The sequence below is a fragment of the Gymnoscopelus microlampas genome (assembly GCF_963454915.1).
Source record: "Gymnoscopelus microlampas genome assembly, chromosome: 5".
In the NCBI taxonomy this organism is placed as follows: Eukaryota; Metazoa; Chordata; class Actinopteri; order Myctophiformes; family Myctophidae; genus Gymnoscopelus; species Gymnoscopelus microlampas.
The window spans coordinates 4,804,903-4,832,728 of NC_139942.1; the positions used below are offsets into that span (position 1 = coordinate 4,804,903).

Here is a 27,826-nt window from a genome sequence, read left to right on the forward strand (position 1 = left end):
CAAACAGGGCATGAGTTCTACCTGTTCAAAGTTGGCATATTTCAATTGAGTGCTACAGCGCCACCCTTTGGCCGATGGTTGTGAGTTTTGGGTCTTCGCCGTCTGGCATAGCCCTCTACCATATTGCCGAGTTTTGTAAAAAGCGTATGCACGGTTGGGCCAGAACTGAAAAAACGGCGGAAGAACGCCTACAATCTCAATAAGGCTTTGAAGCCTGATAGGCCTCGAAACCTTAACATTAATAATAAAAATAATAATAATAATAATAATAATAATAGCTTGAATTTATATAGCGCCTGTCATAAACCCAAGGACACTTTACATCAAAAACAATGAACAACCAACAGACAAACGAACAAACAAAACAACAAACAACTATATGCCATAAGCCTGAGAGAATAGGTGTCTTTTCAAGGCAGCCTTAAAATGGCGAATCCCTGTAGGCTTTATGCACAGCAGCCATATTGGAAAGAAATTGGGCCGCTTCTTACTTCCTTCACATGTGTTACCAATGATGCTTGGTTGTGTTCCAAACAGGGTGCTGTTATTGTGCATGTTGGCTCACTGTAAACACTCTGCTACACCACCAGTGGGTCTCAAAGGGTCCAGGGACCCTCATGGTTCCTTGAGGGGATTCCAAATGGACCCTTATGGTTCCATTTGTACACCAGGGTTTCCGCTAGGCATTTTTCGGGCCGGCCACCATGGCTGACAGGATTATATTTTATCGACCAAAGAATACATTTATCGGCCATATATTATACAGTAACTAACATCACATGCGTGTTTGCACTGCATACATGAACCCAACTGATCATTACACCTCGTTACGTTAGAGCTGCGCTTCTTTCCACTTTATCACAGACATTTTGTTCCTGTTTTTATAGATAACTAAATTATATGATCTACTATATCATGCAGAGTTGTCGCTTGCCAAAAATGAAATGAATAAAGTGGGCATGAGTGAACTGCTGCGCAACAAATACCAAACCGCCTGCTCGCCCCAAAACACAGTTGCCCCGGGGAAAATCTGGCGGTATTCACCTGGTATTCCTAAACATGACATCAGTAAACTATGCCTAAACCTAACCTTATTCCTAAACTTAACCTCAGCAAGACCGTGCCAAAATGCTCATCAACTTTAATATGCAAAAGTAGGTTTTGTTTTGTTTTGTTAACGTTAAGTATATATGTAATCATATATGTGGGCGCAAGGGAGGTTGATTTACTTGCCTCTAGTTGCCTGCTGCAATCAGTGTAACCAGCTTTCACCAACTTTCACCAACTTTCACCACTTTATCCATTGCAGCAAGCAATGGATAAAATGGTGAAGCAAGCTTGAAAAAGCTTGAAAAAACAAGCTTGAAATTATGGAATTGTCCCTTTATTTGGAGACTAAAATGCGTGTCCCTTATTGAACTGATAAGGGTCACACTCTCTTCCTTATTTTTGGGGATTCAATCAATGACACACATCTTACAAGTTCAAACAGCTCATATACATTGCTATTTGTGAATAATATTCCCATCAGAATATGGATGCTGGGTTTCAAGTGGTTAATATAAAAAACTGCATATCGTTGCCGTCCGGCAGGAACCAGCTAACTCCATTTTTCCGCTTTTGCTTTTTTCCATAAATCAGTGCCATTGAACACCCTTTACGTCTGTGTGTTGGTAAAAAAAAATATTGAACCAATGAAAAGTATTAAAAAGTGCTTCGACAAAAGCAGCTAACTCCATTGGATCCTCAAACTTTCTGCTAAACCAGCTAACTCCAGCAAAAGGGGGGTGGAGTTAGCTGGTTTTGCTGACTCCAGGCTCCACCCCCTTTTGACCTCCAACCTCATTGTGAGCTTGGAGGTCCATTCAGCTGTTCTTATCAATGATAAACAAAACGTCCTAACTCCTTTTTTTGGATTTAGCTGGTTCCTGCCGGACAGCGGAGATATACAGTTTACTGTAAGCAACCAGTGGTGGAAGAAGTACTCCAATGTTTTACCCAAGTAAAAGCATCAATACCACAATGTTGAAATACTCTGTTACAAGTAAAAGTACAAAAGCATTGGCATCAAAATATACTTAAAGCACCAAAAGTGAAAGTATTTAATGTGCATAATGTCCTATTTCAATACAATGTATGCACATCTTTTGAAAATAGTCATAATAATCAGGATCTACAAAGTAATTAGTAACTAAAGTTTTCAAATAATTGGAAAATAATTGTACTTAAGTACAGTACTTGAGTATGTACTTAGTTACTTTCCACCACCGTTGGCAACCCTAATAGGCTCTATTCACAGCAGACATATTATGAAGACATTCACAGGTGTTACCAATGATACTAATAAAGGCTCTGTTCCATTTAGTCTAGCACAGTGGTTTCCACGACCCCCATAACTCTGAGAGTGTACAAATGGAACCAAATGGACCCTTACGGGTCCATTTGGTTCCATTTGTACACTCTCAGAGTTACACACCTGTAAGGGGCCATTTGGAAGCCCATGAGGGTCCCTGGACCCCAACTGTAGACCCACTGGTGTTTCCAGTGGGCCAACATGCACAATATTAGCACCCTGACTCTGTTTGACCAGAATGGAAGAGAGCCTTCATTAGTATCATTGGTAACACCTGTGAATGTCGTCATAATATGGCTGCTGTGAGTAGAGCCTATCACGTGAAGGTACATGAAGGTACAGTTCACCCCACCTGACAGATGGGCCACATGTCTTTGAGGTACTGGGAGTCGTGCGTCAGATGGAAGTCTCTGTACACCTGCAGGACAAACTTCAGGTTCAGGTCTTTCCAGTCTGCAGTGTCATGGAAGAAGAAAGCATTGACCCTCTGCCACGGCTCATCATCTGAGGAAAGGGGCAGACGTTTTTTTTCTTGATTTAAAATAATAATAATACCTTAACGGTTCTATGACATTCATTTTCACTTTTTTTTATTTTTTAGGTTTTTTGGGGGGTCAATTACACCCAAAAAATCTGAACTTTGAACATTCAGTGGATTTTCTGTGGTCTGGGGTTTTCTGAATAATTAGGCTGAAAAGTAATCTAAGCTTGGCCCTTGGGCAGTGAGGTCACAGGCCATTAATCCCGCCCACTCTCCTCCTCGCCACTCCCCTATCCTTTTCTTTGGGGGTGGGGGGGGGGGGGAATTTCAATGGAGTGGAATTTTTTGTTAAAACTTTTTATACACGTCTGAAGGACCATGACAAAGACTTTTAATGTGTGGTAAAACTGAACGCTATGAGCTTTGTATATCTGCTATTTTTTAATAAAATCTAAAATCTTTGCTTCTGGGAATTCTACAAATGTCTTCTAAATCCTAACCGTTTTCAAAAAAAAAAAAAAAGGATTTGGCCGCGGGGGTCCCCCTCTCAAAATATTTTGTTCCAGGGATCCCCCAGAAGCGAAGATTTGAGTTACAAATGTTAGCATGAAAAAGTACATTATTAAAAGATTTGCACAAATTTTCACGATTAAAAAAAACAAAAAAACAAATAGCAGATCTTCAAGCTCATAACGCGGCACTCGGTGCCGCGCTATGAGCTTGAAGATCTGCTATTTTTTAATAGCCAAAGTATAAAACAATCGTACTCTCATACCTGGGTGTCCTATGTCATGAGGAACCACATTCTTGGCCTTGACTGAAGAATAGCGGCCGCTCATTAGATGAAGCCTCTCAATTGGATCAAGTTGAACCACGCTGCCCGCTAGGAAACAGAATGACGTTTAACCCATTAAAGACGGGGTGCCGTGATTTTCAGTGATCCCCCCCCCCCCCCTAAAACATAATCATCAGGTATTATGGTTATACTAGGAGGAAGATTTTTTTCAAAAAAGTGTACAGAAATTGTTAAAATTATAAAATTATGTTTTTATGTGGACACGCCTCCAGTGCTAAGGTTCTCACCTTAGCACCTCCTCCACATCCTTAGCACCACCCACCTGTCCTAGTCCCTCCTCCTCCTCATGCCCACACCTGCTGTGTTATGATAATGAGGGGGAGGGTATGTTTTTACTATGTCACTAAAGCGCTGTTTTTCTATTGGCACGTTTGACCCTCAAGGTTTCAGCCTCCAGGTAGAAACTCCAAATAGTCAGAGAAGACATAAAACACCATAAAAACACCACCAGGGGGCTTAATAAAGTTCAACCTCATAGACACATGAAAAACTGAAAAGGTGCAAAACCATGGCTTTAAGACCGGGAAAGCATCTGTCTTCTGAGGATTCTTCAAATGTCTTCTAATCCGTTTTTTGAAGAAAAAATAAATATGAGGTTCTCAAACTTGTTCATGTCAAGGGCCCCCAAAATTGTATGTATTTTGCCGCGGACCCCATCTCAAAATATGGTGTTCCAGGGACCTCCCATTTTCCATGATTTAGAAAAAAAAAATACATTAAGCACATTAAAGATTAGGTTATCAATGGGCAATAAAACGCTTATAACTGTGTTTACAAACGCTTATTAATGTATTATTAATGCTATATAAATTATGAATTAATGATGAATTAAGTACTTACTAATGCTTAACTAATTGTAAATCGTGTATAGTTGAAAGGTTTATAACTGTGTTTACTAATGCTTAGTAATGTATGAATAATGCTATACAAATGATGAATTAATGATGAATTAAGTGTTTTACTAATGCTTAAAGGACGACTTCACCCCTTTTCAACCTGTCTTCATATAATTGGTCCTCACTAATACTCATGATAAAATGGTTAAAAAAAAATCTACTCAGTCTGTGTCTCAGAGGAGGGCTGTGGACAGTTCAGAGTCCCGTCTACCAGTGACATCATCAATGGGGAATCCAAGCTAATAGAAACTGCAGGCTTTCTATTCCTGGAAAGTTGCAATGCAATAAAAGAAGCCTTTGTTCTCTTGTTATTAAAAATCTAAATAAAAAAATTGAAATCTTGTTGGGAAAATGAATCATGCCTAACGTTGATGTCACTGGTAGACGGGTTTCTGGACTGTCCACAGCCCTCCTATGAGACACAGACCAAGTAGAAAAAAATTGTATCATTTTATCATGAGCATTAGTGAGGACCTATTATATGAAGATAGGTTGAAAAGGGGTGAAGTCGTCCTTTAACTCCACGGTTCTCAAAGTGGGGTCCGCGGACCCCTGGGGGTACGCGGCGCATAGCCAGGGGGTCCGCGAAATAATTCACAGATTATGAAAAAAAAAAAAAAAATTTTTTTGTTTTGTTTTTTTGTTTGATAAAAAATAATGTTTATCTACGGGGTCAATTGTTGCAAGTTGTGCAATAAACAGTTTTGTTCTGTTCATTATGTTTCTCCATAGACTGTGTTTCTCCCATTCTCACAGTCAATCTGTCGTGACCGCTCACAGGTAGCGTTGCCATGTCTACTTATTATAAGCGACTGTTTTAAGACGCGCTGTGAGCTTGTAGATCGGCTATTTTCAATATATATATATATATATGTATGTAGGTCATGTATAGTCGCCCCATGACTACATGCAAATACAGAGTTGTGGGCTTGTTTTCGTAGCCCTTGCTGCTTATTTCTCTCGCAAAACATGGCAACGCTGCTTACATGCACCCTGGCCTGCAGCAAAAAAGAACAACAAAAGAAAATCCCTCTTTAAGGACACCTGCTGCTGCTGCTTTAGTTGGGGTATTTTTAGCCAGCCATGGATAAATATTTGTCTTCCACATCATCGAGTGATGATCTGCCAAATGACAAAAACACTAAAAAGAGAAAGTATAATGACAGTTATATCCAGTTTGGTTTCATTGAGAACAGCGACGGGAGACCAAAATGTGTCCTGTGTCTCAAATGTCTTGCAATGGAGGCTAACAAGCCATCCAACCTGAAGCGACATCTTGAAACCATGCACAAAGAATATGTTGGCAAAACAAAATAATTCTTCCGTCGAGAGAGCGAGTCATACTCACGCCAGAAAACACGGATGGTGAAGATTTCCACTGTTTCTGAGAAAGCTCAAAGGGTGTCTTATTTGGTTTCTCAACAGATAGCTAAAACTAAGAAGCCACACACTATTGGAGAAGAACTCATACTTCCATCAGCAGTAATAATTAATGAAGGTATGTTTGGGAAAGAGTTTGCTAATAAAGTGAAAGCTATACTTCTCTCAAATGACACTGTCAAGAGGAGGATTGAGGAGCTCTCGGATGACATTCAGTCACAGCTACTGGACAGATTGCGTTCCTGTCAGCAATTTTCAATTCAATTGGATGAATCAACAGATGTTGCCAATGCTGCAGAGTTGGTTGTCTTGGTTCGCTATCCATGGGAAGGGAAGATTTTAGAGGATTTTCTGTTTTGCAAGGAAGTGCCCGGGAGGACAACGGCTGGAGAAATATTTAAACTTTTGGATGATTTCATGACTGAAGCAGGACTGAGCTGGGAAAAATGTGTCGCCATTTGCACGGATGGTGCTGCGGCGATGACGGGGCGAAAGAGTGGTGTTATTGCACGGATAAAGGCTGTCAACCCGAAGGTCATTGCTACACACTGTATGCTTCACAGGCAGGCGCTCGCATCCAAAGGTATGGAACCAGACCTTCACTCTGTTTTGAACAAAGTTGTCACTGCAGTTAATTTCATAAAGTCAAGGGCACTGCAGACTCGTTTGTTTGGACAGCTTTGTAGGGAGATGGGTGCTGGTCATGACTCTCTGCTGTATCACTCTGAAGTGAGATGGCTCTCTCGTGGTAAAGTTTTGCAGCGGGTGTTTGAGCTACGTCATGAGATGTCAGAGTTCATGAGAGAGGACAAACCCGACATCGCAGATTTTTTTTCCGACCTGGAGTGTATTGCCAAATTGGCCTATCTTGCCGACGTATTCAACTTGCTCAACAACCTCAACCTCTCAATCCAAGGGGGCTATGCATCTATCCTCGAAGTCAGCGACAAAATCGCCGCCTTCATGAAGAAAACTGAGCTATGGAGAAGAAGAATACAAGACGGAGTAACAGACATGTTCCCCCAGCTGACTGAGTTTCTCCACGAAAACAGCCTGTCGTTGGATATAGTGAGAGAGGTAGTCACCGCTCACCTCACTGCACTGAGCGAGCACTTCAGCTCTTACTTCACTGATGTGGACACCGCTGCCTGGGACTGGGTGCGGGATCCATTTGCGTCAGCAGCAACAAGTGGCCTCGCTGCTAAGGCAGAAGAGGAGCTGTTGGACTTATCCTGTGATAGGACATTGAAGGCCCGATTCAAGCAAGTGCCTCATGCAGACTTTTGGCCCTCCCTCTCAGATGAGTATCCTGAACTCACTGCAGAGGCCATGCGAATATTGTTACCTTTTCCCACCACGTACCTCTGCGAGTCATCATTCTCCACTATGACTGCAATTAAGACCAAGTACAGGGCTCGTTTGCATGTGGAAAACGATCTTAGAGTCTGCCTGTCATCCATCAGTCCAAGAATGGACAAACTGTGTAGTCAGAGACAAGCTCATCCTTCTCATTAAGTTATTGGTGAGTTGATCAAGCTAACAAGCTTAATGCAAAGATTCTAATCAAAATGGTGTCTCTCTCTCTCTCTCTCTCTCTCTCTCTCTCTCTCTCTCTCTCTCTCTATCTCTCTCTCTCTCTCTCTCTCTGAAATGGTGTTTGTGACTGGCAATTTTCAGAAGTAAATATATGCCTAAATAGTATTTTGTTCTGTAACAGTGTTATGATAACTTCTGATTTGATCATATTTGTTGAGAGCTTTGTGCCAAGGATTTAAGGACCAATATGTTTATTATTTTAAAATGTAAGCACCTTTTTATTAGGACTATAGGAGTGTTCATTTTGTGTGTGTGCTGTCACGTTTTGTACAACTCTGTTAATAGCATACCACTGTGTTGCTAGTGGCTATTAACATGATTCAAACTGAAATGGTGTTTGTGACTGGCAATTTTCAGAAGTAAATATATGCCTAAATATTATTTTGTTCTGTAACAGTGTTATGATAACTTCTGATTTGATCATATTTGTTGAGAGCTTTGTGCCAAGGATTTAAGGACCAATATGTTTATTATTTTAAAATGTAAGCACCTTTTTATTAGGACTATAGGAGTGTTCATTTTCTGAAGTCTTGCTGCTGTTCATTTTATGAAAACCATGAAGATCAGTTACTTGAAAAGTGTGCTGTCAGGTTTTGTACAAATTCAATATTAACTTCTGTTAGTGGCATACCACTGTGTTGACAGGTAGTGGCTATCAACATTAACATTAACTGAAATGGTGTTTGACTGACAATTTTCAGATGTAATAGGCCTGAATATTTTGTTCTGTAGCAGTGTTATGATAACTTGTGATTTGTTGAGATTCATTTTGTTGAGAGCTTTGTGCCAAGGATTTAAGGACCAATATATTTATTATTAAAAAAAAATGTAAGCACCTACATACTTATAGCCAGCTTTAGACTGGTCATTTTACATGTCTGTTTTTATTAGGACTATAGGGGTGTTCTTTTTATGAAGTCTTGCTGCTGTTCATGTTATGAAAATCATTAAGATCAGTTTAATACTTGAAAAGTGTGCTGTCAGGTTTTGCACAAAAGCAATTTTAATAAAATGACTATTGGCACATGATTCATATTGTAGTAGTGGTTTCTGTTTATGACTATGAAGTGGGTCAGAATGATTTTTGATTGAGAAGTGTTTAATACAAATAGTTCCAATGGCATCTAAATGTACACATGTGGTTGTAAGTATATGCTTATCGGTGTTGCGAGGATGAGGGGGTACCTGGAAAAAATTCTACCCTCCAGGGGGTACCTGGGCCAAAAAAGTTTGAGAACCCCTGCTTTAACTAATACTTAATAGTGTATAGTTGCAACATTTATAACTGTGTTTACTAATGCTTAGTAATGTATGAATGATACTTTACTAATGATGAGTTCATGATGAATTAAGCATTTACTAATGCTTAACTAATTCTTTATAGTGTATAGTTAATATAAAGTGCTACCAAAAAAAATAGGAAAAAATGTGAATAAAAATACAAAATAATTGTAATTATGTATATAAAACATTCGTAAGTAAAACATTTTAAATTATAAAAAATACATATTACTTAGTGATGTGCTTTTATTTGAGATAATGTGTGTTACTATGACTTATGTTTAAAGTGTTACAATTATCCCCAACCACTGTTACAACTGCCCCCGTCACGGGGCAATTGTAATACTGTGACTCATTGCATTCAAATTAATATTTTAGTCTTGTCCTTAGTAGTGAAAACTTAAAAGTGATATTATTAATATATGTTTCTTATAGCAAAAGATGACAAGGACATTTCAAGTAGTCTGTGAATTACGAAGGCAAATACAAAAAGTGTTACTTTTGTCCCCGGTCTTAACTGGAGTAACTCCAATTTTCTAAATGTACTTCTACTCCACTACATCTGAGAGGCATATATTGTAATCTTTTAATCCACTACAATTATTTGCAAACTTGAGTTACTAGTTACTTTGTAGATTTAGATTATTATTACAAAACATACATTAACCACTTCAAACCTATTTAAATACAAGCTCACAGCGTGTCACATTTTGATGCCAATATCTTTGCAATTTCACTCTCGTACATATCTACCAGACTTTTACTTGTAACAGAGTATTTCCACATTGCGGTATTGATACTTTTACTTAAGTAAAGTACCTCTTCCATCACTGCTTCCACTCACCAATTTCATACTGCAGGCTCAAGGCCAGTTTGGGCCAGAGCATGACGAGCGCAAAGGATGCGTAGAAGTGCACGTCATATGTGTTGTACATCCTGTACTCCTGACCTGCAGTGGTGGAAAATGTAGAAATAGTAAAAGTCCGGAATTCAAAATGTACTTGAGTACTTTTTTTACTTTGTAAACCTGTGTGTGAAAAAATAGATTCTTCTGATTCTGTATGCGATAGAAAAAGAGGGAAAACCACTCAGGATAGGCTACAATGCAGGGGCAGGAATTTCATGGAGGACATGAATGCTATGGTCGCTGTGGCCCCTCAGTTTCTGCAGGTCAAAAGTACAAAAGTATTGGTATCAAAATATACTTAAAGTACAAAAGTAAAAGTACTCATTGTGCATAATGTCCCATTTCACAAGTGCAAAATGTATAAAAAATCTTTTGAAAATAGCCGATCTACAAGCTCAATGTGTCGCATTGCGGCGCATTGTGAGCTTGTAGATCTGCTATTTTCAAATGGCCGAAATGTATATAGGGCTGGAGTGTTTAGTGTGTTTTGCGATGATACTCAAAGTCTAAAAAGTAACTAGTAACTAAAGTGTTCAAAGAATTGTAGTGGCGTAAAAGTACAATATTTGCTTTTGAGATGTAGTGGAATAGAAGTAAAAGTACTGAAAACTGGAAATACTCCAGTAAAGTAAAAAAATACCTTACAATTGTACTTAAGTACAGTACTTGAGTAAATGTACTTAGTCACTTTACACCACTGCTGACCTGAGGCACAAGATATATTGGCATCAGTACAAGGGATCAAACTTGACCATGAACGTTCAGCAAGCATTCAACCAGCAATTGAGCTATTGACTTTTTCAAAGAGATTTCAAAGTGGATATGCATATTTATTAGGGCTGTCCAGTTAAAAGCTGATTCATCAGTTGGTTTGGTCTTAGTCGACCAAGACTTTGTGGTATATGAGTCGTTTTGCATTCTTTTTAGTTTTTGTTTTTAATCTCTGGCAAACTCTTACTCTAGATATAACCTGTGTTATTTTAGATCTCTTTTGGCAATAAAAAAAATAGCAGATATACAAGCTCATAGCTATTTTTTTCATTTTTTTATATATATGTATTTTTTATAACGAACATTTGTAACTCAAATCTTTGCATCTGGGGAGGTCCCTGGAACAAAATATTTTACAAATGTTCACTTTGAAAAATATATATTCAAAGTTTTTCACACTTTCACGATTTTTCGAAGAAATAGCAGATCTACAAGCTCATAGCGCGGCACTCAGTGCCGTGCTATGAGCTTGTAGATCTGCTATTTTTTTGAATAGCCAAAGAAATCTCAAAATGACACAGATACGGAACCGGAATCGTACAAATCCTATTTCCCCGCCGCTCACCCTCTAGGTAGGCAAAGCGTCCATACTCCTTGACGACGGGGGGCTGGGCAGGTAGCCCCCCGTCCTGGCTTCTTAGCCCACCGCTCACGTCGCTGTCCTCTGGGAGCTCCGTCCACACCGTCCCCCCGTCCACCAGAAAGTACAGCTCGTTGAACAGGGCCGACTTGTACCAGGAGGGGAGAGAGCTACGGCACATTTTACCAAACAAAAAGGTGAAAAGGGCCATGCAAGTAGAGACATACAGGACATCGTATTGTCGCTGTTGTGTGGTCCAAAAGGTACATAGAGGGGCTGTCGTTATCTTGTCTTCACAAATACCTGGTTTCACAAGCATATACGAATACCATAAGGCTTAAAGGGATATTTCACTTTCTCAGAAAAATGGTGTCATTTTATCGTCTACTCAGGCTTTTGGGAGCACCCCGGACAGTTTCTAAGTTGCTTGATTCAGTATTTAGATATTTGATATTCATTTAATCAGACACGCCCCCTTCCTCTACCAACCCATTGTAACTTCAAACTCCATTTTAACCATGTTAGATTCATCGGAAACACCCGTCCTTGGTTCTGGTGACTGATATTGTCCTTCTAATACGTGAGGAGACCGTGTTTTTTCAATTACTTTTTTCATTTATTTTCTATATATTTTTTGGAGAAAAAAAAATCAATAAAACAAATGAAAAAGTAATAGAGAAAACACAGCCCCCGAGTTTGAGTTTGAAGTTACAATGGGTTTGTATAGGAAGGGGGCGTGTCTGATAAAATTAATACTAAATATTTAAATACTGAATCAAGCAACTTAAAAACTGTCTGGGGGGCTCACAAAAGCCTGAGTAGATGATAAAATGACCCAATCATGTTTTGAAAGTGAAATATCCCTTTAAAAGGATCCCTGGCTAATAAGCCAAATATGCCTCAAAGGGATAGTTCACCCAAAAAAATACTTATTTTTTATCATTTACACAAATGAAGCCTTGAATTCATGGAGATGTTTTTGTTTTTGTCGCATTCCTAAGCCAATAAGTTGACGACCGGCGGAAAGATGCTAATGTCTCCGGCAGGAGACTCAAAGTCGCCTAAAATGCCTAAAAAAGGCCTCCGAGAACCGGAAACGGAATCTGCGTCATGAATCCGGAACCCGGTGAGTGAAATGAAACTGATGATGAAAAATTCACAGAACAGCGCGATCACAGATTAAACAATGAAAATTCAAAAGAACGCATATATGCGATCTTTTGGATTGCGGCAATCAAGCGATGGATTTGAAAGAACGCATATATGCGATCTTGGCAATCAATGTGTTAATACATGCCCTCTATAACTAAAATACATTTAAAAACATAATGTATTTTTTAAAACATCTTAATTATTTTATTTGCTTTAGAAATAGTTAATCTTTCACTCTATAGGGACAACTCCCGTCGCAAGTTGATGATGTCATTTGTCCATGTGTGGTGAGAAATGGAGAGAGAAACGCTTTGCTGGACTGTCGCAGATTGTTTCTAAACAAACTGTTCATTTGTGCCGGTAAATATGTCACGTAGTGGTTCAATTGATTAAAATGACATATAGAGCCTTTTTGTTTTCAAAAGCACACTCATTTCAATGAATAAATAAAGTAAAAAACAAACTGCTTCACTTGAACGATGTGGTCGGAACGGCTCCCCACTCTCCTCTGTCCCCAGCTTTTGTGTGTGTGTGTGTGTGTGTGTGTGTGTGTGTGTGTGTGTGTGCGTGCGTGCGTGCGTGCGTGCGTGATTTCATACACGGCTCGTTCCAACACTCGTTCAGATCATTTGGCAACTTAAAGGAGACACACCATGAATTTCACTTTTTTTTTATTTCTTTTGTATTTTTTTGGCTCCCCAGTGTCTCTTGTACCCCAAAAAATATTTTTTTTTAACATTCAGTCATTCATTCTCATTTCAGAGATTTTCAGAATGGGCGTGTCTGAACAGGCCATCTCAGAATGGCAAGTTTGCTTACCTCACCAAACTTTCTGCCCATGTATTTTGCCAGACAGAATTGCTCAGTACCGCAGTACAGCACCCCCCTGCCCAACAGGACGTTTTGGTATTGCAGCTGAAAGTGCTTTATAAGCCTGAGAGAATTGACTTGGGATGAGTATATCTGAGTGTTGATTTAGGCTCAAACCTTTTGAAAATGGTTTGAGGGACATACACCATATGATATTAAATATCAAATATTTTTTTTAAATTCATGGTGTGTCTCCTTTAAAACTTTCGTCCAGTGTGTAGGCAACACTATACAGCCGGCACTGCTGGAAGTGGAACAGATGGTTAAATTAATACCTGTATTTTATATTCCGACCGCGACACGCTGTGGGAAATTTGTGACGGCGGTATATGACGGTATATATATTCCCTTTTTAGCGATAGGTTGTGTTTGTGAATGGCCACTACTAGACTAGACTATAGTGTTTGTTCCTCCTGGAAGTTGGCTTGCGTCTCTTCCAAACTACCGCAGTTTACCTTGGCTTCACTGCCAAGTGCCAACAGAATGAAAGGCGGAACAAGGCGGAACGCCAACATGAGTTTGGGATGTTGCGACATTTCGGTGGCACCGAACAGCCGGAAATTAGGACGGGTACCGCCCACCCGAACTTCTGTCATATTGTAGTCTGGACATGGCTTCTGTCTGCAAAAGCAGCATATTGAGCACAGAAAATAAACAGATACGGCAGTCATTTCCCATCACGTCGTACCTGTCTTGCAGAACGGGCCTCTGCCACTCCTCGATGCTTCTCTCCCATTGTCCGTAGCGCGTCAAGGCGTAGTGACTGAGTGAGGGAGACGCGTCCCCTTGTGTCCCAAAGTAACGGGTGTATCTCCTGTGAACAGAAGTGTGAGAAGCCGACGCTAGCATGGCAACATAGCATCAATGTTGTCGCGATACTAGTGGAGTGTTTTTTACACTTATTTAAATGAAAGATAGAGAGAGAGAGGTTTTTTTTTTTATTAAAGAGAGAGAGAGAGGGGGGGGGGGGTTGTTAAACTATTACCCAGTGGTGGAAAAAGTACTCTAATGTTGTACTTAAGTAAAAGTATCAATACCGCAATGTAGAAATACTCTGTTACAAGTAAAAGTCCGGAATCAAAAATTGACTTGAGTAAAAGTACAAAAGTATGGTATAATTTGAAAATAGCAGATCTACAAGCTCGCGTGCTTGTAGATCGGCTATGTTTTTTTTTTGGGGATTTTGAAGGACTGACAGAGTCACATGGTTATGGTTAGTTTTTTTAATAAAGAAAAACAATAAAGAAATGTTTGAAGTCCTTGTCTTAGACAAGGGTGTTTTCTGGCAGAGTGCAAGTTTAGAGTTTTTTAAAACCAGACCATTTTTTTAATAAATCTTCTGTAACTCATATATATATAAATCCTTTAAGAATATATTTTCACCAAACTTTTTTCTAAATAATTGTGTTAATAAATAATAATTAAAAATGTTTTGATGAACATGATTTTTGTCCCAATTCTCAAGAATGGGTGATCTAGCCTGCATGTTCTCCCCGTGTTCCCTAGGGTAGGTAACCTCACAGAAACATGCAGTAATCCTGGTCACTATACTGCCCCGGTGACAAGAAGGTAATTTGGCTCTCATGCATTGAAGATTGAAGGAGGCATGAGCTCGGCCCTGGCCTTCCTAGGTTGGCAGAGGGAAGGTAGTGCCCAGGATTACATAGACAATTGGCACTGGGTGTAAAAAATGGGGTTACAAAAATCGTGGGATAAAAAATTAAGCTAAAAAAAAAAAGAATGGGTGATCTACATAATTTGACTATACGTCAGACTTGCACTTTTGGTGACTTATACTGAAGGCTACCTGACGTGCACCCGCTCCCTGGAACCGAAGTTGATCTTGGGCATGTCCCAGGCCAGGCTGAATTCCAGGGCATTGTGACCACGAGCTGGTACTGAGCACCCAGCAGCCAAGGCCGCTGCCACCCTCTCTCCCTTAGGGGCGGGCGGGCTGGAGCCTGGGTTAGCAGAAAGAGGAAGGTATTAGGGATGCAACAGGAACTAATCGATTTCAGTGATTATAAAATATAATGATCGATTAAAAAAGAATAGTGAAATCAGCAGATCTACAACGCGTTGTGAGCTTGTCAATCGGCACATTTTTGCACAACACTGTTCTACAAAATAAAGTATAAAATAGTGCTTAAAGCAACACTATGTAACTTTGTTTTTTTAATAAAATGTAATTCTGTCCAATCTGTAAGGTTTTGTCTCCCTGCTCTTCAATTGAGATATTTAGATTGTGGCAAAGGTCATGTCTCACCTAGACACAGGATCGGACATGAATTTTGACCTAATGGTCAACATTCAATTTATCCCCTGAGCAGGCAGGCTCAATGGTAAAATAATTCAGCACTTGAACAGGAAACGGGTTCAAATTCGGGGTTGAAGAGGACAGTTACATAGTGCAGCTTTAAGTGGTTAAGGATAAGGATAATTCCTTTTAACAGGTCGTTCATGAAAGTCCTTGCGGTCTTGTTTCCAATGAGAACCTGTGAGCAATGAGGTTCATCAGACTAATCAATTTAGTCAATTATAATACCGATATTATCGGCCGATAATAACATTTAATATCAGAAAATATCGGTATCGGTTCTAATTTTAATTATTATTTTTTTTCCTACATTTTATTTTTGTAACCAATTATGTTTCACTCCCTTTTTCTCCCCAATTTAGTCGTTATGCAAATATAAATCACACCCTGTGTGAAGAGAGTGGTGCCTTTGATGAGCCCCGTATTGATGTTGTCATCAATGTTTGTTTATTGGACATACATACATACATACGGACGGACACACGGACAAAGTCAGATATAGGAGTGGTTGGCACCACTCAAAAACAAGAAAGGCACACAAAAATAAAACTGCTTATTTATTTGTCCGGACACTGACCGGTAGGTGAGTCCAGCCGTCCGTCTTTGATGAGGTCATTCCACAGGCCCGAACAGGTTCCCTTTGGACTGAATGCTGTCTGGTGGCTGATCTCCCGGTCAGGCTGTTAAAAGTGATTCCTTTAAAGTGATTCCTTTACCTATTAAGACCTCAGGTCTTAATAGCTTAAAAAAGAAAAATCTACTGAGGCAAATAAACCAGTGTCCCACCTGTTCTCGAGCCGCCACACACAAAGTGTAAGGGTTCACCGGAGTGCAGTGGTGCAGCAACACCCCGGACACGGCCTCCCCCGCCTTCTCCAGGCGGAATGGTTCGTTCCAGTGTCCCCCGCCCTCGTCGTCCTCGTGGCCCGACCCGTTGACCACGGTGAACATGACGGCCACATCCAGAGCGCAGCCGTTCCCGTTCTCTATGTCCCGTTCTGTATGAGAGAGAGAGAGATAGAGATGCACTTACTAACAAACTCTCTTCAAGGAAGTTTACATGTACTTCTTGGTGGGTTCTTTCTACTACCTCAAAAGGCACAAAGGAAAATAGATCTGAAAGTTGATCAGTTGATAACCACTGATTTTTGGGGGGTCCCCAGATGACAATGAAGTGACAATTTAAGACCTTTTTAATTACTCAGAAAAATACCATTACTGCATCAAAGGTAACCAACAAACTATACTATAAAAAACTGGTCAAACATTGGCCAAATTGTCAAATAATATAAGAAAGAGGCGAAATTGTGAAAATAGACGATCTACAAGCTCACAACGCCTCACAACGCGAGGCGTTGTGAGCTTGTAGAACGGCTTTTTTTCACAGTATTTATCTGTGGAACCAGGTGGGGGTCCCCAGTTCAAATATGATTATTTTGAGGGGTCACGGCCAGAAAAGATTGAGAACCACTGTACTAGCCAGCGTGAGATGATTAACGGAAATAATTATAAGCAGTGAAGTGCAGGGGTGAAACAAGACAACTGGGCTTATGTGTAAAATAATCTGTTTTAAAGGAGAAAGAAGGTTTAACGGGGAAAGGGGCAAATAGACAAAACGGTGTAATAATTGTATTAATAACTATTTTATTCAATATTGTTGAGGCCCATGTTAGACTATTTTTTCACTATGTATGCGATAGGTTAAGACAAAAACAGATTGAACGGAAGAGCATCCTTGCTAAACCCCCGAACGCAACACCAAATGAAGAAAGGCACATAATCCAGAATGAGGTCAGTGAGAAACGTTGACCTTGGCGTGGATTTTCACCTGTGAAAGTCCCTGTGAAAGTTACTTTATGGACCATGTGGTTGAATCTGACAAATATGTTGATACTCTGTTTGCAATTAATCTCATGGACAATGCGCTGACACTCTTTTGCACCTTAAAGGGATAGTTCACCTCCAAAATGTCTGTTTTTCTATCGATTAGTCACCCCAATTGAATTCATGAGATATTTGTTTAGTTTATGTCGCATTCCTAAGCCAATAATTTGATTACCAGCAGCGGTTCCGGTAGGAGACACAAAGAGTCTTCTTTGTGTCTCCTACTGGAACCGCTGCTTACCGGTCTGCTGGTCATCAAATTATTGGCTTAGGAATGCGACAAAAACTGAAAAATATCCATGAATTCAAGTCTCTATGGGGTGACTAATCGATAGAAAACAAGATATGACATATTGTCATATTATACCAGGTTGCTTATTTATCTCACTAAACATGGCAACGTTTTTAGATCCCATATGGTTGCTTATTTCTCTCACTAAACATGGCAACCTTTTTAGATCCCATATTCTGAGAGGACATTGAGCAACAGCACCACTTACCATAGAGCTACATACAGTGGCCAAACACAGTACTGTGGGTCGTCTTTAGATCCCATATTCTGAGAGGACATTGAGCCCTCATTGGCTAAAGGACCAGCCAATGAGGAAAAAGTGACGCAAAAGTCAGGAGTAGCGAGTGTAGATGTAGACCAGGTTTTGCAACCTGGTAAAAAGTTATATTCTGGGTGAACTATCCCTTTAATGTGTAATCTCATATAAATACCTGCTGCTATGTGAACCCACCAAACCATATGGATGCTGTAGTACCACCTGGATTATGCGTATATATATGTGTATATATGTAGATATCTTCCTTTTTTTTTGCCTATCCTCGAAATGTTTCTCTGATTTTCTTTCTCTCCTTGCTCTCCCTACCCCCCCTTCTCTCTCTCTCTCTCTCTCTCTCTCTCTCCCTCTCTCTCTCTCTCTCTTTCTCTCTCTCTTTCTCTCCCTGAAAACAACAAAAACTAGCAGATATACAAGTTATGAGCTTGTAGATCTGCTACTTTTGGAAAAAATTGTGAAAATGTATGCACGTCTTTGAATATTTATATATATATATATATATATATATATATATATATATATATATATATATATATATATATATATATATATATATATATATATATATATTGTAGTTGTGTGAATGGACCTCCAAGCTCACAATGAGGTTGGAGATCAAAAGGGGGTCCTTGACATAAATAGGCTTGGAGCACCAGTGATACATAGCAACATAACAGTTTTCTTTCAGAAAACTGTTAAGGGTTTAGAAGATTTTTTTGTTGTTGTAGAATCGGCCTCAGGTCTTGACGGTTCTAAGCGTTTACCTGATAGTCGTGCGGGATGACGGGGGAGACCTGCCTGCAGGTCAGGGTGACGTTCTGTCCGGGCAGGTGGTACACGGTCCAGGCGCGGGGGTACAGGGCGTGGTAGAAGGCGTGCTCCCCGCAGTAGCCCCAGTTCCAGCCCTGCAGCGTCGGGGGGCGCTCCACCGACAGCACCTGCTGGTCGAGCGTCTGACCGCCGCGCCGCAGACACACCGTGAACTATTATAGGAGAGATGGAGGAATTTAATTTAACCCATTAAAACCAGGAACGCATCTGTGTGTCATTTTAAGATTTCTTTGGGGCTATTCAAAAATAGCAGATCTACAAGTAGATCTGTTATTTTTGAAAAATTGTGGACATTTTGTGCAAATCTTTGAATACATATTCAACAAACAGCGTTTTGAAAAATCTTTTATGTTGCTATGTCAGTGGTGCTCCAACTTTTCCATGTCAAGGACCCCCAAAATGATATGTATTTGGCCGCGCACCCCCATCTCAAAATAAGTTGTTGCAGGGACCCCCCAGAAGCACAGATCAGAGTTAAAAATGTTCGCTTTAAAACAATAAAAGAAATAGCAGATCTACAAGCTCATAGCGCAGTCTGAAATGCATCCCGAATCAATGAAGCCACACAGTGTTGTCTTTCAGACACTTATGGGCTGTCCGCACCAAGCCCTACGTAACTATAAACATATTTATAAATCTAACTAAAGTTGATGATGCCAGAGTCCACACCACGACTATCACAGCAACAGTGATGAATGATGCAGATGGTGTAAGCCTACAGTTATATAGCCTTAGTTACAGTGCTTTGTGTGGACCAAGGTCCCAGCATCTGCCTTTGAAATTGAGTCTAAATAGGAAGCAACAATTCATAAGAATGGCCTGTAAGTTTAGCTGTTTTACCCCTGCTGGTGTCAGAAGAAATAACTCTCAATGCAAGCGGATGGGTTTTTGCCAAACTTTACACTTGATTTTATTACCTTAATAAACATAAATACTATATGCCTCCACTCGCTAGTTTAAAGTCTTCTTTCAATCACCATGATATTCGTTTTGGTAAATGATGGCCCATTTATTTTACTACTACTGGAGGCGGCAGTGGCTCAGGAAGTTGAGCGGTGGCGTAGGAATCGAAAGGTTCCTGGTTCGATCCCTGGCTCCTTCTGACCGTGTCAAGTGACCTTGAGCAAGACACTTAGGGCCCTATTGTGCGTGTCTTAAGTATCAGGTCTTACGACTTAACTTATGACCTGGAGGCGTGGCCAATGCTGTTTGGCCGTTTTGAGTGGCCAAACAACTTTGGCCACGCCTCCAGGCTAAGTCATAAGAGGCTGGAACTTAAGACACGCAAAATAGGGCCCTTAATGTGCGATGCATTGTTAATTCTGCCGAGTGTGCGTGTGCGTGTGAGTGTGCGTGAATAGGTGTATGTAATGCATATTGTAAAGCACTTGGGGGAAAGACACTATATAAATGCACCATTTACTACATACCTGGTTAGCTATGACGGTGTTGTAGTGGTACACTCCTGGGTTCATTTGCCATCTGCAGAACTCCCCCCTCCAACCTCTGGTGATGGTGCCTCCTCCAATGCCTCCCAGGGGAGCACCTGCAAAGTTGTTATATGGAAAGGAAAACGTACAGGGCTGGACAAATGCGCTATGCATTCTAAAGACTAGCGAAGCATCACCTGTGATGTGTGTCCGCCACAGATCATGCTACAATGTACAACTGGCAAAACAAAACCTACCATATATCTGAAGTAAAGGCAGCGTGCGGAAGATATCAACGAAGGAAGCCTTCTTTCCCCCCCGGGAGTTCTTATACCACCATTTCAGATACCTGACACAAACGGACACACGTGATCTGATTACTTTGGGTAACGTCCCGTCATAACACGTTACGGTAGCACTTGCTATGCATCCCATGTGTATAACGTATTATACACATACTTATAAGGCATTGTAATCTGATCATAATCCTTTATAATCATATTTATAAGAGCTTATAAATAATCATAATGCTTTATAACCATAACCATAACACATTATAACGCGTATTATAATGACTTATGATGTCAAGTATTATAATACTTCATAATTGCTACCCACTTGTTAACACTTGCTATGCAGCCCAAAATTAATTCTCATAGTTATAATCCATTATAATCAATTGATTATTATCACTGCTATAATGCATTATGATCAGTTATAATGCATTCTAAGTGATAATAAGGCAAATTGTAACAGTGATTAAAATACGTTATGACAGTGAGCATAATGCATTTTAAACGTTATAATACAGCATTATTAAATTATCATAAAGTAACAAATGGCCACTTATAACAACTTTTAATCGTAGTATAATGCATTATAATAACTATTTGACCCATTTTAACGGTGATAATAAAGCATTATCAATTGATTATAATAGATTATAACTCTGATAATTAATTTGGGATGCATAGCAAGTGTTACCAATTTGACAGCAACTATGAAGTATTATAACACTTGATACTTATAGTAATTATAGTAAGTATAAAATGCCTTATAATGTGTTATGGTTATAAAGCATTATGAGTATTCATGAGCTCTTATAAATCTGATTATACAGGGTTATGAGCAGATTATAATGCCTTATAAGTATGTTCATGATGCGTTATACACATAGGATGCATAGCAAGTGCTACCCAAGTTACAAATAAAGTTACACATGTGTACTTGTTACTATACAACATTGGAGAGGGCCCAAACTGATTGAGACAATCACTGAACACTGTGTGTATGAAGGTGTACAGAGACTGGGCACTCAGTCTCCACAAAGAGTGAACAGTAGCCATAGACTGTTGGCTGGCATTCCGGTAAAGTTAGATACTTTAAGCAGAGTAAGCTAGTTATTTTCCAGGATTTATCGCCTCGTGAGACGGAGATAAAACTGGGAGCGAGGTTAGAAGCTAACTGGTCGTGTGCCGGACCCCGGTTGCAGTTAGGGATGCTATTATGACTTTTAAGGGCTAACTGACCTTGCAAATTAAATTAAGGCCCAATGTGGCATCACACAGACAGATGCTGTTTGAACGCAAGCTCTCTTCTCTATTACCTTGTCCTCTTCATTTGTCTATTCATACACTGTTTAAGTAGAAATGCAGCCACAGCTGTTGGAATGCATTTAGCACTCTGGACTTAAGCTAGAGCCAGCAGCATACAATTCACACATACTACACGCATACACAAAAAGGAATAGAGACACAAGAGGGAACTGTGGGCCTGCTAGATTCATTGTTTTTGCACATGTCACACAGACTACCACACCATGGTCTTCACGTGGGGTGTGCCGTGTGCTGCAATAGGGCCAAAAAAAGCCATCGTTCTGGGTGAGGTCTGAAACTGCTAGGCCTCCCTCACACAGTTAAAACAATCGTTTTATGGCTGCCTTATGCCTTACGTGAAGCATAAGGCCATTTCAATTCATTTCCTATGGAAGTCACGTGTTTTGATAAAGCTGACTTGCCGTGGCTCTCTCTGGCTTTACCCCCCCCCCTCCCTAAGGCAAGTCAGCTTTATCAAAACATGTGACTTCCATAGGAAATGAATTGAAACGGCCTTATGCTTCACGTAAGGCATAAGGCAGCCATAAAACAATTGTTTTAACTGTGTGAGGGAGGCCCTAGGCTGCCTTATCTGCTGTTTGTGCCAAGATACATAGACAAATGAACTGTTATTGATGCCAGTTGGCAATGGCAGTACAGCAGTAAAAAACTGAGCAGACACAGGAGGGTGGGGTGGGGGGGGTAATAGTATCAATTCTGTTTCACTACAGAATATACACAGGTCAAGTTGCTTGTGTTTAACAAATGTCATCTGTGTCATGCACAACACACACACACACACACACACACACACACACACACACACACACACACACACACACACACACACACACACACACACACACACACACACACACACACACACACACACACACACACAGTCAAATTGGACATGTTTATATCCAATGAATTCTTGTTGTATTGGATATGGGCCTAATGCTATGTTTGATTGACCAAGTCTAAATCAAGGCGATACCATGTGCACATACAGGCCGCAGTGCCAGTAATTTCCTTTACACCACAAGTGTTTAGCTGACATTCATAACCAGTCATGTACAATGACAATGAGCACAGCATAAACTGCAATACTGATGCAGATAATGTTGTATGCATATAAAGTGCAATTTGATTCGAGTTTGGACCTATATTGGATGTCTTTACTCCCTCTACCAAGTCTCTTAGTCTTGATTGCCTGTGTCTCTACAATGTCCTGCCAAGGAAAGTGATGCAAAAGTAATATTAGATTTTTATTTTATTTTTTATTTTTTTAATAATGGGCCAACCATGGCTGAATGGATGTAGCTGATCACTGGTTAAATATTTAGGCCTCTGACTGGTAGTAGGCTAACTACTGATGCATTGACAATACCATTCACAATATCATTAACGCAGCACTAATGTGTCAGCACCACCGCCGTAAACATCATCATGTAGCGTTGTTGTTAGTAGGAATAAACACAGAAGCACCCAGGAGGAAGTGGACTAAGAAAGAGGAGGAGCCAAACCAAGTTCCTGTTTCTACACAAAAAAAGGAGGTGGTGCCCCCAGAGGCAATAACAAAGAGAAAAGATGATCCCCCCCCCCCTTTTTTTTTTAACCGAATGGGTTCCCAGATGACTCGGCGCTAACTCAACCATCTACCATGACAATGTTTAACTATTGACAGAGCCACACCTTTGTACAAACTATTTGCTCGGGTGTTATAGGTTCCACTGGGTTAATCCATTAAGACTGGGAACGCATCTGTGTGGCATTTCTTTTCTTTGGCATTTTTTTTGAAAGATCGTGAAAATGTGTGCAAATCTTTGCATGTATATTTTTTTAAATGAACATTTTTAACTCCGTTACAACTTCTGGGGAACAAAATATTTTGAGATGGGGGTCCACGGCCAAATACATATATCATTTTTGAGAACCACTGATATTAAAGCAACATTAGTTAGGATTTAGAATACATTTGTAGAATCCCCCCAGAAGCAAAGATGTTAGTCAAAATGTTCGCTTTAAAAATATATATATATTCAAAGATTTGCACAAATGTTCACGATTTTTCAAAAATAGCAGATCTACAAGCTCATAGTGCGGCACTCTGTGCCACGCTATGAGCTTGTAGATCTGCTATTTTTGAATAGCCAAAAATCTAAAGTCTAAAAATGCTGATGCTGAATACTGATGATACTTTCCCGGTCTAAATGGGTTGAGCTCTGAAGTCTGACATGCATAACACACATGATTTGTTAATATGTAATGAACAAATCAAACGCTCCACTTTACCCTCTTTCCCTTTGATAAGGTACAGCTCAGGTGACAGTCCACACACCATGCCAAATTACACAGCCACGGTGGATTAGTTTGATGAGGTTGGTGTGAAACAATAATATGGACAGTAAAAATGTAATCTACCTGATTAGTGAAATGTGTGCTCATGGCTATAATTAGATGTGGGGCCGATCGACAGTGAAATGTCCTTTGGGGTGAGTTAAGTGGTGTAAAGTAACTAAGTATGTTTACTCAAGTACTGTACCTAAGTACAATTTTGAGGTACTTCTACTTTACTAAAGTATGTCCAAATGTCAATCCTTTTACTTCTACTCCACTACTTCTCAGAGGCAATTATTGTACTTTTACTCCACTACAATTATTTGAAAACTGTAGTTACTAGTTACTTTGCAGATATACATTATTATATTATAAAGCATGCATTGACCACTTCTGTACATATATAGCTCTATCTATCTTATCTTATCTTATATATATATATATACATTTCTAAACCCAAAACCCCCCAAAAAAACCCTGCCACTGTGTGGGACTAAACACAAAAACAACATATCAATGTCACTAACAAGACACGCCACAACGTGCAGAATTACTACGCGCAGTCTGTAGGCCACTTCATACTGCTCAGCACACATCTGCCCCCTCGCAGCATAATTAATAACAATAATAACAAACTCACAACATTACAGTCGGCCATGTTGTTCCTTAGCGTCATCGCCGACCACCGCCCAACGAGACCCAAGTGAGGTCAGACAACACACTCCATATTTGGGCATAGCTCCATTGGGAACATCTCCTATTATGGCTTTATATAACCGCCCAACGAGACCCAAGTGAGGTCAGACAACACACTCCATATTTGGGCATAGCTCCATTGGGAACATCTCCTATTATGGCTTTATATATTATAGAGACCAACAAACACAAAGCACCGCGCAGCGGCTAGGGGGGAGGGGCGCGCAGCGCCCCGACCCTCTAGTATCTATATATACATTTCTAAACCCAAAACCCCCCAAAAAAACCTGCCACTGTGTGGGACTAAACACAAAAACAACATATCAATGTCACTAACAAGACACGCCACAACGTGCAGAATTACTACGCGCAGTCTGTAGGCCACTTCATACTGCTCAGCACACATCTGCCCCCTCGCAGCATAATTAATTGCGGCCAACACAAACTCACAACATTACAGTCGGCCATGTTGTTCCTTAGCGTCATCGCCGACCACCGCCCAACGAGACCCAAGTGAGGTCAGACAACACACTCCATATTTGGGCATAGCTCCATTGGGAACATCTCCTATTATGGCTTTATATAACCGCCCAACGAGACCCAAGTGAGGTCAGACAACACACTCCATATTTGGGCATAGCTCCATTGGGAACATCTCCTATTATGGCTTTATATATTATAGAGACCAACAAACACAAAGCCCCGCGCAGCGGCTAGGGGGGAGGGGCGCGCAGCGCCCCGACCCTCTAGTATATATACATTTCTAAACCCAAAACCCCCAAAAAAAACCTGCCACTGTGTGGGACTAAACACAAAAACAACATATCAATGTCACTAACAAGACACGCCACAACGTGCAGAATTACTACGCGCAGTCTGTAGGCCACTTCATACTGCTCAGCACACATCTGCCCCCTCGCAGCATAATTAATTGCGGCCAACACAAACTCACAACATTACAGTCGGCCATGTTGTTCCTTAGCGTCATCGCCGACCACCGCCCAACGAGACCCAAGTGAGGTCAGACAACACACTCCATATTTGGGCATAGCTCCATTGGGAACATCTCCTATTATGGCTTTATATAACCGCCCAACGAGACCCAAGTGAGGTCAGACAACACACTCCCTATTTGGGCATAGCTCCATTGGGAACATCTCCTATTATGGCTTTATATATTATAGAGACCAACAAACACAAAGCACCGCGCAGCGGCTAGGGGGGAGGGGCGCGCAGCGCCCCGACCCTCTAGTTTCATACATAGGCTATTTGAAAATAGCCGATCTACAAGCTCACAACGCGTCGCATCGGCCTATACACTTCGGCTACTTGAAAATAGCAGATCAACAAGCTTACAACGCCTCGCGTTGTGAGCTTGTACATCTGCTATTTTCAAAATATTTTTTTTATACATTTTAGACATTTGAAAACTTGTGAAATGGGAAATTTGGCTTTCGTGAAAGTGTTTCACGCAATCAATTCCCAACCTGTTGTTTTGGGGTGCGCTGGTTTCAGCACACCCCAACCCCCTTTGTGTGTTGGCTAGTGAGGCGCGGGTGCATTTCTCCTTTCCGACATGTCGCCTTTCCGACGTTGACTAACCCTATACCTAACCCTAACCTTAACCGCACGCGGAAGCCACTAGTCGGAGTGGTGAGATGTCGGAATGGAAGGAGCACCCTGTGAGGCGCGTCCTAGCGAGACCTGACAGAATGGGTTTCATTGCGCGCATACTTACGCACATACTATCAGTGTGACGTCGTCTGTTAAGGGGTCTATTGTGAGCTTGTAGATCGGCTATTTTCAAATAGCCGATGCACAATAGCTTTAAAGTGCTCATGCGGCCTATAGTTGCTTCTTTTGGGCTTGTTTTTCTAGACCTGGCCTATATCTCTCACAAAATATGGCAACACTGGAGACAGTCAGTTCCCCACTATAAGTCAGTTCCTTCAGAAATCCATTTCAAGTTTAAAAGTAAATGAAATCAAATCCAAGTATTATCTGTGACACAGACAGTGTCACGCCTGAACATAGCTCACAAGCTCACAAGCTCTCACAGTGCATCGTTGTGGATAGGTCATTTTCAGTATGCACATGGACTTTTATCTTGCTTAAAGGATACGATTTTAGATTACAAACATGGCTGAACTGGTACAGTTCAACACATATTTTTGTACATGGCTGCTAAATTATTCATGCCCCAACATTAATGTAGATGTCATACAGTATGTATATGTATGGTGGGTCACATTCCATCCATTCTTTTTTTAGTCGTCTACATTCTGTAACCCATATGTTTCTTTTGGCGGAAACATATAGACATACAGTATGTCCTACCTCAATATCAAAGTTACAGGGAATATGTAATTCTAAATAGTAGGTCATTATTAGCTCTGTTACATAGCCTAGATGGATCCATCTAGAGCTAGGTCATTATGCTCACTGCCACACATTAGGCTTAAATCCCATGTATTAGCCTACTTATCCAGTGGTGTATAGTAACTAAATACATGTACTCAAGTACTGCACTTAAGTACAATTTTGGGATATTTTTTACATTACTGGAGTATATATATTTAGTATACTGGAGACACTAATAGGCCTATGCCCAATGGCAGTACAGTCATATTAAAACTCAGTGGTTCTCAGCCCTACCGATGGTCCTACTACTAGTAGTATGTCTACATGTATCTGTAGGCTGTTGTTTTTCATTGATTGATTAAATTGTTGTATTAGACTAAATGAATTACTACTTTTTGATAGGAACTGTATTGCACTACTGTGCGAAACAAAACAAAATGAAATGACATGAAAATGAAATGAGAACAGTTCAGTAAGTACAATTTGACAAGCTATATGCTAAAAGGATGATCCCATTGTGGTCCTATGTACTCAATTCATCATCCAAACATAATATAGTACATGATACAATACAATACAAATCATCAACAATACCAAAAGCAACGTTAGCTATATTTACAGAGGGGGGCACAATCAACTTGCTGACGGAGTGGGACTGATTGACTCTTTGGTGGCAAGCTAGT

General features: G+C 40.4%; 1 pseudogene across 1 annotated transcript; it reads right to left on the reverse strand.

Annotated features, from left to right (window-relative positions):
• Nucleotides 1-2,696: 2,696 nt before the first annotated feature.
• Nucleotides 2,697-22,023, reverse strand: LOC311044841 (non-lysosomal glucosylceramidase-like; annotated as a pseudogene). The gene is made up of 13 exons: nt 21,965-22,023; nt 21,864-21,875; nt 20,409-20,500; nt 20,152-20,267; nt 18,655-18,873; nt 16,227-16,468; nt 16,018-16,120; nt 14,931-15,084; nt 13,812-13,937; nt 11,087-11,271; nt 9,688-9,792; nt 3,610-3,717; nt 2,697-2,857 (listed from the first exon to the last, which is right to left on the reverse strand). The product of its transcript is annotated as a non-lysosomal glucosylceramidase-like (transcript).
• Between the last annotated feature and the right edge of the window lie 5,803 nt (nt 22,024-27,826).